General features: G+C 44.1%; 1 long non-coding RNA gene across 1 annotated transcript; it reads right to left on the bottom strand.

The window, feature by feature from the left end:
- Positions 1-2,153: 2,153 nt before the first annotated feature.
- On the bottom strand, positions 2,154-3,041 carry LOC118359514 (uncharacterized). The gene is made up of 3 exons (XR_004820689.1): positions 2,933-3,041; positions 2,589-2,650; positions 2,154-2,426 (listed from the first exon to the last, which is right to left on the bottom strand). It is a non-coding gene; the product is annotated as an uncharacterized LOC118359514 (long non-coding RNA).
- Positions 3,042-8,069: the final 5,028 nt, after the last annotated feature.

Here is an 8,069-nt window from a genome sequence, read left to right on the forward strand (position 1 = left end):
GCACTGAAATTTCAACAGTGAGGTTAATTTCTTCCCCCGCTCTGCTCTTTTCCTCAGGTTGAAGTACATCGCTAACACCCAGACAGATCTGAAGAACTTGGGAAAATCATCTTGTTCTTGGAGTTTATTCACAAGGTTAGATAGAAATGGATCCACACATGTTATTCTCTATCATGCAGAATTGTCGCTAAACTTGTAACTTGGGAAGCTCATTCAATAATACAGACGTGGGTTATTTCTGTCCCAGGGGACTGAACTGTATGCAAGTTTTTGTTCAATTTAGACCACAATTAGCTGAGGTGTTAGTGAAGTTCTGGAACAAAAATGCTGCCACCACTATGCTTCACCATAGCGATGGTGCCAGGTTTCCTCCAGATGTGACGCTTGGAATTTAGTCCAAAGAGTTCAAACTTGTTTCTCATGGCCTGAGAGTCCTTTAGATGACTTTAGGCAAACTCCAAGCAGGCTGTCATGTGCCTTTTACTGAGGAGTGGCTTCTGTCTGGCCACTCTACCATAAAAGCCTGTTTGGTGTAGTGCTGCAGAGATGGTTGTCCTTCTGTAAGGTTCTCCCATCTCCACAGAGGATCTCTGTAGCTCTCTGTCACCTCCCTGACCATGGCCCTTCTCCCCCGATTGCTCAGTTTGGCTGGGCGGCCAACTCTAGGAAGAGTCTCGGGGGTTCCAAACTTCTTCCATTTAAGAATGATGGAGGCCTTCATCATGGAGGACCTTCAACGCTGCAGACATTTGTTGGTACCTTTCCCCAGATCTGTGCCCTGAAACAATCCTGTCTCGGAGCTCTATGGACAATTCCTTCAATATCATGGCTTTGTTTTTGCTCTGACATGCACTGTCAACTGTGGGACCTTATATAGGCAAGTTTGTGCCTTTCCGAATCATGTCTATTCAATTGCATTTACCACAGGTGGACTGTGGTAGAGTTGTAGAAACATCTCAAGGATGATCAATGGATCCGGATGCACCTGAGCTCAATTTCAAGTCAAGTAGCAACGTGACTGAATACTTATGTAAATAAGGTATTTCTGTTTTTGTCTTTTTTTTTTTGCTAAAATGTATAGAAACCTGTTTTCACTTTGTCATAATGAGGTATTGTATGTAGATTGAGGAAAACAATGTATTTAATCAATTTTAGAATAAGGCTGTAACATAACATGTGGGGAAAGTCAAGGGGTCTGAATACTTTCAAAATGCACTGTTGATAGTTAATACTCCACGCATATGCAGAGTGATGAAGCCCTATACACCATTAACCTGTCTACTCCTGAAGTAACTTCCTGTCAGAGACTGATTAGAGGGTTTTGCCAGATGCCCTGGGCCAATGGGAGGTGAGGGCTTACGGGTCAAAGAGAGTGAGAATGATGTTACAGACATGAAGGTACAACTTGAAACACATAAAGGCTACCTTCAAACAGAAATGCATGAAGCACATGTCCAACACCGCTGTTTGGTGGGGGAAACACATGTTAATTGATTGTATAGTCTATGCAACTTTTCGGACGAGTCTGCTGTGCCATGGAACTGTAGAGCAGAACATCAATAAACCTGCCGCCCTGTTGTCAGCTATCGACAGTTCCCTTCATATGACAAGGGTTGTAAAGCATTTGCCGGTAGATTGTTGACGTGATTCATGATGGTGACTGATAGCTTGCTAGCTGAGAATTTGAAAGGATGATGTTGACATGTTCAATCAAAGATACTGTAGCTATAACGTGATTTGACATCATTTTATGTGTGGCCAACGACCTTGAACCTTCTTGGATTGGCACTTCTAATGTCATTTTATAGCAGCACCCAAGGGGCTTGCATTTTTGAGCTCTCCCCGTAGATTTAGCAGTGACAGTGTCCCCATGAGTGACTGAACACTGAGCCAATCACGGCATAACTAGAGGCCATTACCAAACCCTCTATTTTCTGCTGGCTGCCCCACCACCATAGAAAGCACTGAGCTAGGCTAAAACTCCAGCATTTTGGAGCTGCCTTACTCAAGAAAGCAAAAAATAAACCATGTTTGTATGCAGCTTTATTGACTCAGTTATTACTTTTTTTTTTTTTACATTGTTTGCAAACTGATAAGTGACACGTATAATGCCAAAATAACATGCAAAAAGCCAAACAGGTGGGGCTCAAACAGGCTCTGCCCAACCTGCCCTGAATGACAGGTCGCCACTGTGCCAGTCCAAACGCAGCCAGGGACAAGTGAATATAAGTCAGTTCTTGTGTTCATAGTAGTTTCTATGAATTTGAGTTGTTACACACACTACATGTTAAATGGCTACAAAACAGAGATAAGAAGACTCTTGCTGTAATCAAAGGGAAGGTACTACTGAAGGCCCCAGTATTCAGGCATGCAGCTTGAAGCAGATGTGTGTCACCCTCCAGGCCCTTGTCACAGCATGCAGTGACCTGATCGGGAGATGACAATAAATACATTATGTACATTTCACCACAAAAGCCATTTTAGCATTTACTGTACATTGCTGAACAATCCAACCATTTTGTTAGTGTCATTGATATAAATGGGCTATTCAACTAAAAAGAAGAGTTCATAAGCATGGACTATAATACCTCTAGGGTCTTGTGGTGGTTTGACAGCATGCTGCTTTCTAGTGATCTTACTCCCTCTTCACCTGAAATGCAATAACATCAAAACCATGAATAACAATAATCCTAGTCAGTCAGTAACTTGTCTAATTAAACACATAAGCGAGCCGGTTGATAGTAAAGCTAGGATGATAGATGGCTAATGCAATAGTGGCTGTCAATGCAATGGCTGGTCTGGAGTTTGTCTGACATGTACCATTATATTTAATATGATAAGCAAACTACTGTCATGACTTTTCACAAAAAAGATTGATGAACACAGATAAAGAGATGATTACTTTCAAGTAGATCCTTTTTGTTTCATTTACCTCATCCTCTCTCGTATTGGGAGCTTCTTCCTGAGATTTGATTGCTGGAACTGTCACGCCCTGACCATAGAGAGCCCTCGGTTCTCTATGGTGTTTAGGTCAGAGCGTGACTTGGGGGGTGTTCTTGTCATTTATTTTCTATGTGGCTGGTTTGTATGGTTCCCAATTAGAGGCAGCTGGTAATCATTGCCTCTAATTGGGGATCATATTTAGGAAGCCCTTTCTCCCTCCTACTTTGTGGGATATTGTTTTGAGTGAGTGCATGTAGCACTACGTTTGTTCACAGTCGGTGTTTGTTTATTGTTTTAAATATGTGGAACTCAAATCACGCTGCGCCTTGGGCCGTCTTTCCACACGACCGTGATAGAATATCCCACCAACGCAGGACCATGGAGGTTAAAGAGTTTTGGACATGGGAGGAAATCATGTCCAGATGTGAGACCCTTCCTTGGAAGGAGACATCAAGGAAGGTGGGAGGACAGCAACGACGCCGGGGACCGCGGCCACAGAAACCCCAAGATTTTTTGGGGGGGGGCGGCACAAGGGGTGGTCGGCGGAGCAGCGGAGAGTGGAAGAGCGGGTCATCAGTCCGGTGCCATCTGTGCCAGCTCCCCGTACTTACCCTGAAGAGCCAGAGACTGTCGTGGAGGCGATGGATAAGTTGAGAGATGAGAGAGATGCTGGTCAAGTGTGTTCTGCTCAACATTTGACCTGAAAAGCCTGTCAGCAGTCTGGTGAAGTCTGTGCCAGCTACACGCACCAGGCCTCCAGTGCGCCTTCCCAGTCCGGTATGTCCTGTGCCAGCTCTCCGCACTCGTCCTGAAGTGCGTGTCACCAGTCCGGTGCCACCTGTGCCGGCTCCATGCACCAGGCCTCCAGTGCGCCTCCCCAGTCCAGGCACGGTGTCCAGTCCCGCTCCAAGGCCGGAGCCTTCCTCTGCCCCGGTGCCCAGTCCAGGCACGGTGTCCAGTCCCGCTCAATGGCAGGAGCCTTCCTCTGCGCCGGTGCCCAGTCCAGGAACAGTGTCCAATCCAGCTCCAAGGCTGAAGCCTTCCTCGGCGCCGGAATTCACCCCCCTTTGCTGCTATAACAGCCTCCACTCTTCTGGGAAGGCTGTCCACTAGATGTTGGAACATTGCAGCGGGGACCTTCTTCCATTCAGCCACACAAGCATTTGTGAGGTCAGGCACTGATGTTGGGCGATTAGGCCTGGCTCGCAGTTGGCATTCCAATTCATCCCAAAGCTGTTCGATGGGGTTGAGGTCAGGGCTCTGTGCAGGCCAGTCAAGTTCTTCCACACCGATCTCGACAAATCATTTCTGTATGGACCTCGCATTGTGCACAGGGGCATTGTCATGCTGGAACAGGAAAGGGCCTTCCCCAAACTGTTGCCACAAAGTTGGAAGCACAGAATTGTCTAGAATGTCATTGTATGCTGTAGCATTAAGATTTTCCTTCACTGGAACTAAGGGGCCTAGCCTGAACCATAAAAAACAGCCCTAGACCATTATTCCTCATCCACCAAACTTGACCATTGTCACTATGCATTCTGGAAGGTAGCGTTCTCCTGTCATTCGCCAAACTCAGATTCGTCTGTTGGACTGCCAGATGGTGAAGCGTGATTCATCACTCCAGAGAACGCGTTTCCACTGCTCTAGAGTCCAATGATGGTGAGCTTTACACCACTCCAGCCAACGCTTGGCATTGCGCAAGGTTGTCTTAGGCTTGTGTGCGGATGCTCAGGCAGTGAAACCCATTTCATGAAGCTCTCGACGAACAGTTATTGTGCTGACGTTGCTTCTAGAGGCAGTTTTGAACTCGGTAGTGAGTGTTGCAACCGAGGACATATGATTTTTACTCGTTACGCATTTCAGAGCTCGACGGTCCCTTTCTGTGAGCTTGTGTGGCCTATCACTTCGCGGCTGAGCCGTTGTTGCTCCTAGACGTTTCCACTTCACAATAACAGCACTTACGGTTGACCAGGGAAGCTCTAGCAGGGCAGTAATTTGACAAACTGACTTGTTGGAAAGGTGGCATCCTATGACGGTGTCACTGAGCTCTTCAGTACGTGCAATTCTACTGCCAATGTTTGTCTATGGAAACTGCATGGATGTGTGCTTGATTTTATACAGCTGTTGTAATGCGGTGCGTGCGGGTGGCAGGGAAGTCAGGCGCAGGAGAATGAACTTGGTAAAAACAGAGCTGTTTAATAAACATTAAAAAAACCTCAGAAAACCAAAGTATACAAAATAACATAAAAGGGTGCAAAACCCATCGCACACCAGAATAAATAACACACCTACATACAACAAACAATCTCTGACAAGGACATGAGGGGAAACAGAGGGTTAAATACACATGTAATGAATGGGATTGGAACCAGGTGTGAAGGAAGATAAGACAAAACCAATGGAAAATGAAAAATGGATCAATGATGGCTAGACGGTCGGTGACGTCGAACACCACCCGAACAAGGAGAGGGACCGAATTCAGCAGAAGTCGTGACAGCTGTCAGCAACAGGTGTGGCTGAAGTAGCCGAATCCACTCATTTGAAGGGCTGTCCACATACTTTTGGCCATGTAGTGAACTCCGAGCGCGTGCATATTCAAAATCTGCAAGTGTATTTTTGATTCACAGCAGAATATTCATACTCATAAATCGCTTGTAATTATTCTGAAAATAAATTATACATGCAAATCTTATTGAATGTATTCAAATGTCAAGATACAAGTTTGCGAAATTCAATTACACATTTGCTGATTACATTTGCAGCCACTAATGTCAATGTGCGACCACGAAATTCTAAATACTATCTCACATGGCTCTGTCATCATTATAATCCCATAAACCTTTACCAACTCATACATGTAACCACATTTCCAGGGATATGATGTTTCACAATTGAAATCAACATACGCAGGGAGAGAGACAAGCACTCAAACCACTCCTGCAAGTCCATTCATAACTGTATGAAACTCAGAACATTTCCACAATGTTTAAGAACAGTTGGAGCAGCCTTTCACTGTCCACTCTGACATTAAAAACAAGTCAATATTAATCTATATCAAATATATACCTTTTGACTCCCTAGGCTGTCAGACCCCCTCTCCACACCCTACCCTGTAGCATCACTCAGAGAGCTTTTACCATAATACTGTCTCTGAAAGTGCCAGTACTGATTACCAAGAAGTATCCCACTTTAACCTGGATTAAAAGGTTTTTAGGTGGAGTGGGCAGGGTGCCGAAAACCATCTCCCTTCATCTGCACCATTAATGCAGAGGCATAGCTGCATTTGCATCTAAACGTTTCATTACAGCCAGAGTGGAGATACCAATTTCTCTCCCCATCTCTCTCCACTGCTCGCTCCCTCTCTCAAAGGGGGAGATCAAAGCATGACAAATTGAAATAAATGAGAGTGAAGAAAAGGTGGCTGGGTACGCCACTGCTCGTCTGGTCAGGAAGACGAGAGGGAGGGGTGGAGTGAGGGACTATTTGCATTCTTCCCTCATCTCTCTTCTCCTTTCTGATGTGGAGTGGCAGTAACGTTTACAGCTGACGACCTTCGTATGACACGGGGACTGCGATGAGGACAAGAAAATCTCTTGACGTGTACTGTACGTAAAGATGAGACCGAAAGTCACGAACAACACAATAGTCTTCAAAGTGCTGTCAAATTTGAACAACAGTAGCCATTCTTCTTGGCACATGACAAATGCACTGATCCAGTCATTGTAACTACATAAAGAACAACACAGCCAAACAACACTACCCGTGTAAGGATGGTGCCCATAGTGCTGTCTGTCCAATGAACCCATGGGCTACGAAGGGAGCTGCAGTAATGAGAACAGCTGATCAATGCTACACACATCAGTAATGGACTCAGAGGGGGCATATATACATGCTTGTGTCAGATGTGCCTTTTATATCACACTGGATAATGTGCAGTATGCCATGTATGGTACCTTTACTGATCATTGTGCTGATGAAATGTAATTGCATGTATGGAGATTCTACACTGTTTTCTTTGTAATATACAATCAAAGTAGTTCCTTTTGCTCATCAACCCTGATCTATACTACACATTATCCCTAAATATCTCATGGGATACTTTAGACTATTCCCTCTTACATTAAATTGGTGGCAGCAGTGGGTTACTCTGAGGCTTCCACCTTATAATATTACCCAGTTATCACTTCAGAGGGTCAATGTAATATTCCCCATATCATGTAACGCTGTATCAGAATAGTCAACACTTTTATCCCAGCTGTCAATCAAAGCACCCACTCATGGCTTTCAGATTTGAATCTCAGTAAGGCCTGTCACTGCTGATCTTCCTTAGTGAGCGTTGTCTGGGGAGCTGTGTGTAGGTGGTGGCTGGAAACCTGCATATCTACCTGAATAAAGACACTCCTTCCTTGGATCACTTTCACAGCCATGGCTACAGATCCAAAACGAAGACACGATAGAGTGTTAAACTAAACCTCAAAGCCAAACTTAGCTGCACAATGTTTGCCACTTGGCAAATCTTTTGTGGTGCAGAGAATTATCAAGAAAGACTTCAGAGTTTGTTTGATTTATCTATTTGCCTACTTTCTGAGGAACGACGGTCTGACCATATAGTGGATTCAAAAGGAACAAAGCGAAAATGGAGCAAAGGGTTTGATAAATTGATTCATAGTTCAGAAAATAAAGGCTTCTGAATCAATTCTTGGTTTTGATGCTGCGTTACATGTTTGTGTAAGCCCAGTATAATCGTATGATCAGATAGCTTCTGTTTCCACCATAGAAATCAGCCTTCTTTGGAAGTAACAGGTGTGAAAGTAAACAGTGCTGACTTCACACCAGACTGTTTAAAGAAATTAGCTTTTGATATTCCAATCATAGTATGAGGTCTGTAAAGGAGTTGTATTTTGAAGAGATTCTATATTTTTTCCTTTATATGTCAATCCAATTAGCTACAACGGATATGTACAAAGATAATATTTCGGCTCCCATTTTAAGTTTATGAAATGTTGTGTCTGGGACTTGTATTACCGTAATAATTCTGAACATCTTTGTAGGCAATCATTACAACATGTTTCTTTCTTATATGCATTACATAATATTGAGACATTTCTTGAGCACAGGCACCAACA

Source organism: Oncorhynchus keta, chromosome 27 (genome assembly GCF_023373465.1).
Source record: "Oncorhynchus keta strain PuntledgeMale-10-30-2019 chromosome 27, Oket_V2, whole genome shotgun sequence".
Lineage (NCBI taxonomy): Eukaryota > Metazoa > Chordata > Actinopteri > Salmoniformes > Salmonidae > Oncorhynchus > Oncorhynchus keta.